Genomic DNA, 12,546 nt, shown 5'->3' with positions numbered 1-12,546 from the left:
GTGTGGCATAATGTGTAAAGATATTATGGTGTGTGGCATAATACTGTATGTAATGGCATTACCGTGTGTAATGGGCAAAATGGTGTGTGGCATAATGTGTAATGGGCATTACACTGTAGCATAATGTGTAACAGGCTTTGCGGTTTGTTGCATTATGTACTGTATAATAGGTATTAAGATGTGCATTTTTGCAGCGCACCTACGGCGCGCACTATCCCTCGTTTTACTGTGAATGTATGTGGGGTAGCACCAATTCCTTTTCTGACGCAGTGCAAAATGTGTAGTTACATCACTGCTGCTACTGCCCATATTATGTGTATGAGGTACTGCTACAGGCATTATGTACCCTTTTTTTTAAGCATGCCCCTTTGCCATGCGCTGCCTCTTTGGCCCTTATTCTGATCGGTGCGGATATTCCCGAATTCTTACGGTGCGGGCCGCACGCCACGCTGTGCCGCGGCGTGCGTGCATCGTCCGTAGAAACGCCCACGTGTCCTCCGCATTCGGACGGACTCACTCTTTAAGAACAGGGCGTGTGTACGGACGACATACAAACCGTGCGTGTGCGGTGGAAACGTACAGATTCTTGCACGGTCTTCCCGCACAAGCACGGTCTTACCGCGTCAGAACGTACGGGAAGCTGTCCGTATGCCCCGATGCGGAGTATTTACGCACAATCCAACACTTTTGTACTGAGTACACACAGCGATCACATGGCCCACTTAGGCTATTAGGCAACCTCCTGAAAAAGGGATTGTTAGCAATTTCAATCAATTAAATGCTCATCTATACTGACCCACATTCCTACTACATTCATGACACACATTAACCCTTACAGCATGTGACCCTAACATACATCTAGATACACTATGTACATTTTGCTTATTTTAAACATTTTAAACAAGTTACACATATACTTTAGCATGTTAGAAAAAAACACTGACAACTTTCAACTTTAAAGAACGATTTATTAATTACAGAACGGTTAAAAAAAAAAAAATCAAATTTCCCCATCAATTATTTCGTCCATTAGGACCAACATTTCCCTCATCAGGCCTCTGACTCTAAGGAGGGCCCCACGGCGACCCTCCTCTGCTTGGGCAGGCTCATCTGTGGAGGAAATTCAAAATGAAAAATGACTAATGATATTCATGCATACATTTAACATAGTCAAACCTACATTTTAAACATGCATTCTGAGAGGTGTGTGTGTATATATATATATCTATATATAACTATATATATATATACACACATATCTACCTATATATATGAGACATACACCTATACATACATGCATACATACTACATGGAAAGCCTGATTTTGGCCCTCTACCCTTTACTCTGTAGAACACCTCACAGTCATACTGCTCCTTCTCAATCCAAACCCACCCATGACTAAGCTCTGAGAAGCATGCCACGCGCTGCACCAATCACAATTCTGCAAACAAAGTTCAGTGTCGGTTATATGATGGAGCCTGGCAGGGGAGTTACACAACTCTCCGGAATGCTCAGTACATTTGTGCAATCAAGCATGGCTTGGCTGCTGATGGTCTGCTCCAGAAATCATTGTCAGAATGCCAGTTAGGGGAAGCTGCAGCACTAACCCACTCCCATGCTCAAAAGCATTACTAAGACCAAATCTACACACAATTATGGTGCAAAACATACATGCAGACCGCAGGGGGTGGTTAGCTAGAGGAGGGCCCAGGGGCACTCACCACTTGTTACTCTAGTCTAAGCCACACCTGGCCATACTCCATTTATGCCATACTGAATCTAGTTTACAAAGATCATTCACCAGTAAACTCTACTCACCTATATGAGCCTACAGATTGTATGCAACCAGCAGGGACATGTAACCCTTACATGAGCAAGTCATCACTTTCTTCCTGGATACAGATTAACTACACAGGTTCAGTGGCACTTCAATTCGACCTGAAAGCCATCCGCACAACCTGTGTCATTAATATGTGTCCAGGATGAAAGGGATGGTTTGGGCACCCTATCTAACCCCAAAGTGTGTCTGTTGCTACCCAATTTGTTGTTTGCCTTTATAGTATTTTCAAACACATTTGAATCAACAGTGCTACATATCAAATAGTGGTTGACAAAAGGAATAACAAATCTTTATGTATACATACCACTTTCGGCCGCCTGCTCCACCTCACAGGCCTCCTCATCCTCCCCCTCTTCCTGGGCCTCCTCGGCCGGCACGACCTCCTCCTCGGCTGCCACCTCTGCCTCCACTGGCCACTCAGCCTCCTCCACTCCATCACTTTCCTCTGCCACCCCCTCTTCATTCTCTTCCTCCTCGCCCATCGCTGGCTCCGCCTCCTCCTGGGCCTGGGGCGCCTCTGCCTCCTCCTGGGCCTGGCCCGCCTCTGCCTCCTCCCGGGCCTGCCTTGCTCGTGCACGTGCTGTGTTTTGGAAAAATCAAAAAAGTGCCAATTAGTGGTAATTTGTATTAAGCCTTATCAACCTATAAATGCAAAGGTTAGAGGTACTGATACTTGTACATGCAAACAGCTCCTCAGTAGCCTTTACAAAACACAGCCTGTAACATGGCAGGTATGCTGTGACATTTGGGCCATTGTAAGCATCACAAGCATTAATCCTCCCCAATAACATATTTTATGACCATTACAGGGTGTCAATCAGGAAGTAGCACTCATATATTGTATGCCATGTTTAACTCATGATCAGGCTGCTGACCTTAGTGGATTAAATAATGTCAGGTAAGCAATCATGTACAAATCCACATTTACTATTGAAATACTCACATCTAGCAATGCTGGCCCTTATGGTTTGAAGCCTCTCTGGCTCCCTGCGCCGGAGGTCGGACCACCGCCGCTCAAGCTGAGCGATGGTCCGCCGCACATGGGTGCGGGCGTATATCCGCCGGCGGGCCACCGCATAGGCAGAGTGTTTCTGCCTATTCGTTATGAATGGGCCCGCACGACCCAGCCTGGTCTCCATAACGGAGACCAGTGTCCTCAGCTCGGCTGCAGAAAAGGGTGCTGCTCTGCCATAAGCCACCATCTTAGCAATGGCACAAATCAAACAATCATGTGCTGTCATTGGTTGATCAGAGTGATATTTGGTATTAACTTTATTGTTCATTTGTACACTAACAGCGTGTATGCGCCCGAACAGACGGCTAACCCATTGCATCGCACACCCATCCTAAACAGTGTAAAATAAGATGGAAACACATTATATCTAATCTATAACATTCACCAAACATGGGTCTAAGCAACTGGTGAAATAGTGTGCATCTCTAGACACTTACACCTAACTCCACATGCTGCCATGTGTACACTTACCTTCTACTGGCCCCTACTACAGAGGTGGAATGAAAAGTAGCTAGCATCTAACCTGAATGTGGAGTGCTTTCACATGTGATTTGGATGCTAGCACTGATTACTTGTGGCTAAGTGGTGGACTGGATTGACATATGGAATGAGTAGTGTCAGTTGTACTACATAGCAAACAAGTGCACAGTACAGAAGTACATTCAAATATACATTGCATGTCTGACCTCAGTTGTATTTGGTCATTGGTGTTGGAATCTGCATTTAGCAAATAAATCAGACTTACTGAGTTTGCCATGTTTTTGGGAAATATTTTTCAACACCAAGGGGCGGGACGTATGCGCCGCACGGTTGACGCTGGCGTACGGGACGCGGCCGTAGGGAACGCAGGTTGCAGCTGATTAACGCCAATTACAGAAATAGTATTTAAAGTTGTCCTAGAAAGGCAAACAGTTGTTGCAAACATGCCAGGCTCAGAGTCAGAGGAAGACCAGGTGGTGCAGAATCTCTTGGCACGCATGGAGGCCAACACCACCTATGTCCCCCTCAACCCAGAGGACCCAGATGGCCCATCAACATCAGGCCAATCAGCAGCTGGGCCATCCTCAGCTTCAGCAGAATCATTGGGAACACAGCAGGTGGCTTCCCAACAGAGTAGCCAGCCCAGCACTTCAGGTACAGCAACCGGTGGCCGTGGCCGTGCCCGTGGCCGCAGTGGGGCAACACGGGAACCAACAACACGAAACATGGCATATGAACCGCGGGAGCTTGACATCCTGGTGACCCGGGCACGTGATTTAATTGAGTGTCCAGCGGTGAAGTTGACACACACAAGGAGATGGAAGATCTGGGAGGAGATAACGGCGGAGATTAATGCATGTGTGTTACATTAGAGTAGTACAAGTCCAGTAATGTTTACATTCAATATTAGATGGAGTTGGGCAATGGGTGTTCACGTTGCTTGGAGGCACAGACATGTTGGCCATGACATTGAATTGATAGTTATTGGAGGGTGACTGTTTTTGTATCTTCTAAGGGTTGGTATGAAAAATGAATATAATGTAAGTTTGGTGTCAGTAGGCACATGTTGTATTATGTTTCAGATTGCAATGGGTGCTACAGCAAACATGAGGAGTTACATGTATTAATATGTACACTTTGATTGCAGGTGGCACGACTTCAAAGGCAACCTCAAAAAGAAATTGACCGAGCGGTGGCAACACAGCCAGACCTCTGGGGCTGGCCCCATGCCATCCAAGCTGGAGCTCACCCCCCTGGAAGAGATGGCCCAGTGCTGTATTGCAGTGGAGGAGGTCCGGGGGGTGAGCACTATAGACAGCGAGTCCCCAGCGGAAGTGATGGCTTCTACTCTTGAAGGTAATTATTTGGCAGGCCATAAGTAGATGTTTTAAATTTGGCATGGAATGTGTGGTAATTGGTAATTTCTTGTACAACAGCATCGCCACCGCTTGGTCAAGATTCTCTTGAGGAGGTTGTGGAGTCTGTGCCACCTGGCCCCAGTAGCAGGCCCGTGCAGCAGCAGCCGGGATTGTCCCCGGCTGAATTGTCCATGTGGGGCCGTGTGCTGGATAGTATTGTGCAGCAGGGAGAGTCGGCATTCGAGCGGGTGCGTAGGGCCGAGGAGGTGCTGCAGGGTTTGACCACCAGCCAGCAGAGTATTGCTGAGAGCCTGCAGGCTATGAGTGCCAGCCAGCAAGCTATGGCTGCCAGCCACCAAGCTATTGCTGGTAGCCTGCAGGTGCTGGCTGATCAAGCCCTGCGGCAAAACGACCTCCTCCTCCGCCATAATGAACTTATGGTGGAGCTAGTTAACAGCAATAGGGCCCTAATGTCACCCGCTTCGGGTGCATTACCAACCTCATCACTCCCTGCTGCCAGAGGGGGAAGAAGATCCACCCCCTCACCAGCATGTGCTCCACATGAGCCACCATCGGACTCTGGCCGTGGACGAGGCCGAAGAGCTTCTGCACGTGGCAAGGAGCCTGCCAGGGGCAAACGTGCTCGCAAATGAACTTGTGTCCCCATTAATCTCCTCCGTTATGTCTTCCCAAATCTTCCATTGAGCTGTGTGTGTCAGCATCCTGTGTCCAAATCCGTGCCCAGGGTCACCACTTTTGCCCGCGGTTCAAATGTCATGTTTGGTTCACCTGTTGCCCTGTTTCGGCTACCATTACAGTGTGCTGTACTTGAAGTGTTGGTGCTGTACTTTTGTTGTGAAGCCACCTGATGTGTTCCCAATGATTCTGCTGTGGCTATTTATTATATATTATGTCATTTTTGTCCTGGTATGGTACCATTTGTTTTGTTATGGTTTTGAAATTTGTACCAAAGTTTCTTTAATAAATTTTATGTTGGCCCCCCAAATGTCTGTATTAATTAATACATGCACAAGTGCCATGTGTATTAGTATTATTAATATTAAGTTGTGTGCATTATTTGCAGTGTAAAAGTGTGTGACAAGTGCAGCATGTAAAGTTCCCTTTAAGCTGCAATGCTTCCAATTGTAGCAGTGAGAAGCGTGTAATTAACAAGTAATGGGTAAAGTATGTGATTGTATTGTGTTCAGGTGACATTGGTTGAGGTGCGTTCGTCCTGATTAGGCGTTCCGATTGCCTAGCGCATGACCGAGTGGTGTCCGCAAAGCAAGAGTAACCTTTTTGACACCGCACATTTCTTCCCTTTTTGCTCGCGTGCATTCGGCGTGCTGTCCGAATGCACGCCTACCAAAATGTGTGTACTCCCCCGTGTCCGCCCATGTTTCCGCCCAGTTTAGCCCACTTTGAAACTACGCCCCTGTGTCATTCCGCATGACGCCCATAACACACCCATATTGCCCGAATGATTGCGGTGCACATTTCTGTACGGTATTAGTGAGAACAAGTACGGAGACCATGCCTGGCACATGCGTGTCGCGTTCTCCACGCATGCGCAGACGGCTAAAAAACGCCATCCGAAAGAATTCGGAAAAGTCCGCACCGATCAGAATAAGGGCCTTTGTAATGTATGGGAGGGAGCAAATTTATAGTTTGCAGGAGGGCACCAAACACTCTACACCCTAGCACCAGCCCTGTGTCCATCAATACTGCAAAACTTTTCCAAATGAGGGTTTGAGGGCCAAAACACAGCCAAGACAAATTGTGAATTCAGGGTATCATGCAGTTCACCTAAAATAGCAGTACCACAACAGACAAATACCAGATTACACAGAAAACCAGTGTGTTTATATCCAAGATAGCAGCCGATGGGGGCAGCCCCACCAGTGGCAAAGGCAACACCAGGACATATGCAGAGCAGGATGTAGGATGTAGGCTACAGTGGAACATGCAGCAGTACCTCCATATTACTTCTGACAATCACTGCAGTTCTAAATCTGCAATAACTGGTTTTAGAGCAGCATGCAGCTTCACATTATTGGTGGGAGATAGCCACAATTCCTGTGGCAAGAAAGACACAGTGGGACCCCAGCAGAAGGCATACAGGATCTCAATCTTTGATTAGTAGGCATATTGCCAAATCAGTAGACAGGATGTGAAAAATTATAAGGGCTGGAGAGTGCAGTGCCATGAGTTTTTATCCATGATCTGGATCAGGTTACTCCCCCATGGACATCTCTTTTATTGTATGCGGTCAGCGGGTAGACAATGTCTATGTCGTCATGAATAAAGTCAACATGATTTTTTCACGTTTCTTTTTTTTTTTAAGTGGTTTGTCATAATTTGCTATCCATCTGGGAAGATAATAATGTGCCCGAAGCATGGTGAGGACAGTGAGCAAAGTGAGGGGACGTTGTTCACTTATATGGTGTCCATATGTCGACATAGACACAAAAAACATGACAAACTCATGTCGATCTTATTCATGTCATCCATGTCTATGTCGGCCATAAGCTTGTGTTGACCTTTTGCCAGTGTCAACATTGGGTATGTCAACCATTCCAAGCTATCAACCTAGTTACTGTCGGCCTAGACAAGGTCTACCATTTATACCCCAACCCTCTATTATAAAACTGGAGCTTGACAAATGTGTTTGTATTTTTGCAGGTGACACTGAAATTGCAATACAGTGTAGTTGGCAAATGTGGTTTACAAACAGACAAAATATAGAGTATGACAAACACAAGTGGATTGATAAAGATACTATTACTATTATTATACTATTAGCATATAATCTAATGGGTTAACACAATCAGTTGGTTCTGTTTTTTACATAAACATAATGTATTAATAAACTAAAGTGGAGAAAAAAATGTGCATACAATATATAAAATGGAAGTATATGGCTTTATGAATTTTCACTCACTGAGGACAAAATAAGTAAGACTTGTGTTTTCCATATAAAATTATAACTGTAAAATAAATGTTGATTAGGTTATGTCAGACAATGTCTACTAATGCGCTTAAATGTACATGCCAATATTCTAACATAGAATTAGAATGTAGAAATTGTTTTCTTGTGAGACGGAAAACCTTGAAACTGAATTTACCAGCAGCATATTTTTTAAAAAGATTAAGGTTATATCTGTCAAAAGTATGATTATTTCCCCCTAGATAGGAAGATTAATACTATCAGTGTTGTTATTCAGTTTGGCAAAAACCTCTATGTTGTTAAAACATTTATATTTAGAGGCTTCCAGTATGATTTGAGACATAAATGATGTGGAGGAATAGGAAATAACCAACACTAAATGGCCTAGGGGTGTTCACTAAATATTTTTTCATTACCACCTTTGTTTGACATTAAATAGAAAATGAGGATATATGAATCATTTAGATCATGTACTATACTATGCTTAGCTTTTACAAAAAGATTGTACAGGGGAGGCTAGTAAAAATCCATTGTAATATATAGATAACAAGCTTAAACTTTCTGTGCAAAGTTATATATCATGGATCTGACACAGCATTAGCATCTATTAAAGAAAAAGAGGGTACTTATGTAGTATCTGGGCTGCCGATTTTGTGATTGTATGCCTTACCTTAAGGCATACAATCAGATGCGATGCGATGCGATTCAATGCGATTTTGCATAGGATTCAATGTTAAGAAGGTCCTGTTCATTGCCCCACTATCCAAGTGGGCACAGAGTTGATTTTATATAGTGTGGCGAGCGCAGCGAGCCACCGAGCCCGAAGCGTGGCGAGCGAAGCGAGCCCCGCGAGGGGACGCATATTTCTTAAAAAGTATTCTGTGTCCCCTCGCGGGGCTCGCTACGCTCGCCACGCTTCAGGCTCGGTGGCTCGCTACGCTCGCCACAGGTTTATATCCAACTCCATGCCCACTTGGATAGTGGGGAAAGGAAAAGGACCCCTTTTTCCCATTGAATTCTATGTTAAAATGGACTCAGACCATTTTAACATTGAATCCTATGGAAAAATCTTGACCATCGCATCGCATACGATTTGGTCGCATGCAATGCGATCTGATCCGATTTCTAAATCAGACGTCCAGATACTACATAAGTACCAAAAAGAGTAAATAACAGTATTTTAAACATTGGAAAATCTATGCAGAATTTAAAGGTAGATATTTAAAGTTGGGATTTAAAGTTGCTCAGGGCCATCTTCATGTATAGATACACAATGCAGCTGCACTGGACCCTACAAGTCTATGGGCAATTGAGCAGGAATAGGAGGGGGTCACACAGGGCCTAATTCAGACCTGGGTGCAGGACAAATTTGTTCTCAAAATGGTCAAAACCAGAGTTGTAACTCTGGGAGGCAATAAAGTCATCTGCAGCCAGGCTCCTGCTCCCAAGGGGGCACCTCTCCTCCCCTGCGAGTTTGAATCATTCACTGAAAGCCTCCAATAAAATTTCTGAGGTCCTTACATCATTTTTGCAAGTGTGTCACCCTGTATTAGAACCCATAACCTGTCTTACTGACAGACACCTTATTGATTGAGCTATTTTGGGTGAGTTATTTTGTCTCTGTGCAAGGTTAATAATGGCTGCTTTATTTTTGCACTTTTTTTACATTAGAGTTTGAAAACACCTTACCCAAATCTAACTCTCTCTATGCATGTCACATTTGAGAACAGGGCAGGACATTGCCTTGCCCAGGGCCTACATTGTTAAGATGACTCTGTGTATGGTAGCTTTGTTATAAATTTCAATGACATTTTTTTACTGCCCTGAAATTGTTTGCATAAGTTTACTGCATAATAAAATGGTAGCACAATCAATATATGTAAATTACTTTAACATGCATCATCTTACAATTGCACTTCTTCAGGGATTGTTTCAGAGATGATGTGTACTTCCTGATAGATTTAAATAGTGTATGCATGGAAGGATGCAGGGTGATAGATAGGGAAGGAAGCAGCTAATTGGCATGATGTGAGCATAGGAAAAATGTGAGATGATTAAGACGGTGCATGTTAACCTAAGATTAAGCGATAGGGTCACTAGGTCAAGGTTAATATCAACATGGATTAGGTCAACCACTGAAGGTTGACAGGCCTAAGGTCGACAGCTGAAATAGGTCGACATGGCTAAGGTCGACAGGTTTGGAAGGTTGACACAAACCTTATGTTGACTATGGTAAGGGTCGACAGGCAAAAGTTCGACATGAGTAGTTCATGCCTTTTCTCTACCATCCACTAGAGTCAACTGTGCATGCAGCTCAATTTGGATATCTTTCAAAAAAGCCTATAAACTGTAGCTAGATCTATCATCTTTCCTCTGTCATCAATATCTTTCGTCAACATCTGTTGTCCTTGACACTGGTTTCGATTGAAATGTCTTTCAACCAAATTGGTCAAAAAATTGTACAGTGTGTATGCACCTTTACAGTATTACATTTGACACTGTAGAGTGCACTACAGTGCAGGCGATTGCACAGGAGGATAGGATACAAGGCAGAATTGGCATAAAGGTCAGGAACATGTCACATGACCAGTGTCAAGTGGGGAGGACAGTTGCTTAGGACATATCTGAGAGGTAACCATTTTGAGAAAAATGAGCAGCACTGTTCAAGTTCTGGCTGACAGGGCAGCTGTGGGTGGTCACTGCAGCATGATGGAGACCAGGACTACAGATTGAGCCGCTGTCATGGTTGCAGGATCTGGCGACAGAATCACCAGCCCCCACCAGCTGGCAGGCCCTGCCATCCGTTGGAAGGGGACGCGCAAGCACAAGATGCTCTTGTTCCATTCTGACGTAGCTCCACGTTGGTCCCCGCCACCTCGCCGCTGTTCCCTGTCGTTCACCACTGCCCCCCAGCTCCCCCTAACCCTGCCCATCTCCGTGAAGTGGAGATGGACAGGGTCCCGCCGCCCAGCCACCGAGTGACTGGGATGTGCGTGCGTGTGAGACGCTTGCGCGCCCAAGTCTAATGGAGTCCCACTCCGCCAGCTCGTGCCAGCGGGGACATTCTGGTGAGTGCTGGCAGTGAATGAGAGGGGCTCCATCTGTATGTGAGGTGGAGATTACTGAGGAAGAGCCTGGACTCTGACATGATATGTGAGAGCTGACACCATATGTAAGAGGCTGCCAAAAAAGCAGGCCAGAGATGAGGCTCCCCTGAAAATGTTAAAACCTGAGCTGAACCCAGTTTTGCTGAGGTGAAGGGCTGTTAAGAAATTAGTACAATTGGTACACCCTCACCTTCTCATACACACCCTAAACTAAAGGTGCCCATACATGGTTCATTTTTTGTGTGCGATGTGCTGCACATACATTTATACTAGATTGTGTCACATAGCATGCAAATTGTAAGCAAATCACACACAAGGTGATGCGATGCGATCTAGTCCATAATGCATACAATTATTGTATCATGTGTGGGCACCTTAAGAGAGAGATACTTTTATTCAGTGGGCTGCTATAGATACAGTACCCTAGAACAACAGACCTTTAAGGACATATGATAACTATTCAAAAGTGGAACATTTAGCGTTGTTACACCAATTATCTATACTAACAAGAAAATAATAAATTGTAGCCCAGCAACAATACATCCAAACAAAAGAAAAAAACTGTATTTTTAATCATTCCTATAGCAACTTATGGAGCTCCAGTAATTGAGTGTAGTTATAATAAAAGGTTTTTATAGGAGCTGGACCATATGTAATTTTCTTCACATATGCAAAATAACCAATAGCCAGAACTTACAGGCACTACTTCTCCTACTGAGAACCACTGCTAAGACTCTAATTTCAGATAATTGTATTATTCATTTTCACTATAGTTATTAACAAGACTGTAAGGTTATTAGTAGTGTAAATTATATTTAAAGTGTTGCATAAATACTGTATATTAGTGATTTAATATACTATAATGTATAATGTTTTATTGCACACTACTGTACATGCAAAAAGTTGACCATATTATTGCCTATTTAATGCTGCCTTTTCTGACAGCATTGAAAGCAGTTTCAACAAAACTTTAAACAAGTTGGATCTCTTTTGTCAGAAATGTACATGGAATGTCGAATTTACACCCGCTTTTCGACAATCTACAGCCGTTTTCACCAATCATCTGACGCTCCAACACACATTGACTTTCAACTTGCAGTTGAGATAAATTAAAAATGCCTGGGATTCTGTTATGTCTGTTTCTCTTTCCATGTATATCACCACTAGGGGCATCAGGCACCTGTGGACTTATCTCTCTGTCTCCAGACTCTGAGGGATCAGGTGCCTGATGATTGGAGGCAATCTGCTCAATTGGACACCTGTGAGCGGTCTATTTAGTCCTCCCCAGACCAGCACTCAGGGCTGGTCATTGTTCTATGTTCCTGTTGTGGAAAGGAGTGTTTCCCTGTGCCTTGTATCCTGTGCCTCGTGTATTGTGCCTCGTGTATTGTGCCTCAGTCTCAGCCTTTTACAGCCATTACCTTGTGTCCTGTGCCTTGTATCCTGGGCCTCGTGTATTGTGCCTCAGCCTCAGCCTTCTACAGCCGTTGCCTCGTGTCCTGTGCCTCATCTCTTGTGCCTCAGCCTCCTACAGCCGTTGCCTTGTGTCCTGTGCCTCGTGTATTGTGCCTCAGCTTCCTACAGCCTGTGCCTTGTGTCCTGTGCCTCGTGTCCTGTGTCTCATGTCTTGTGCCTCAGCCAACTGCCGGACCACCTGCATCTGTACCCAGTACCTCTGTGTTTATTCTGCTATCCAGCCACTTCGTATTTTTGTTTCATAAAGTTTGTTCCTGTTTTCTGCATCAGTTCCTGTGTTCTTCGGTTTTTCAATAAAACACCCCGCATTCCCCTGCATCAGT

General features: G+C 44.6%; 1 long non-coding RNA gene across 1 annotated transcript; it reads right to left on the bottom strand.

Annotated features, from left to right (window-relative positions):
- Positions 1-1,000: 1,000 nt before the first annotated feature.
- Positions 1,001-2,517, bottom strand: LOC146005719 (uncharacterized). Its single transcript, XR_014444051.1, has 2 exons — positions 2,145-2,517; positions 1,001-1,110 (listed from the first exon to the last, which is right to left on the bottom strand). It is a non-coding gene; the product is annotated as an uncharacterized LOC146005719 (long non-coding RNA).
- Positions 2,518-12,546: the final 10,029 nt, after the last annotated feature.

The sequence above is a fragment of the Crinia signifera genome, chromosome 5, assembly GCF_055691185.1.
Source record: "Crinia signifera chromosome 5, ASM5569118v1, whole genome shotgun sequence".
Taxonomy (NCBI): Eukaryota; Metazoa; Chordata; class Amphibia; order Anura; family Myobatrachidae; genus Crinia; species Crinia signifera.
This window is presented reverse-complemented; position numbering and strand designations above follow the sequence as displayed.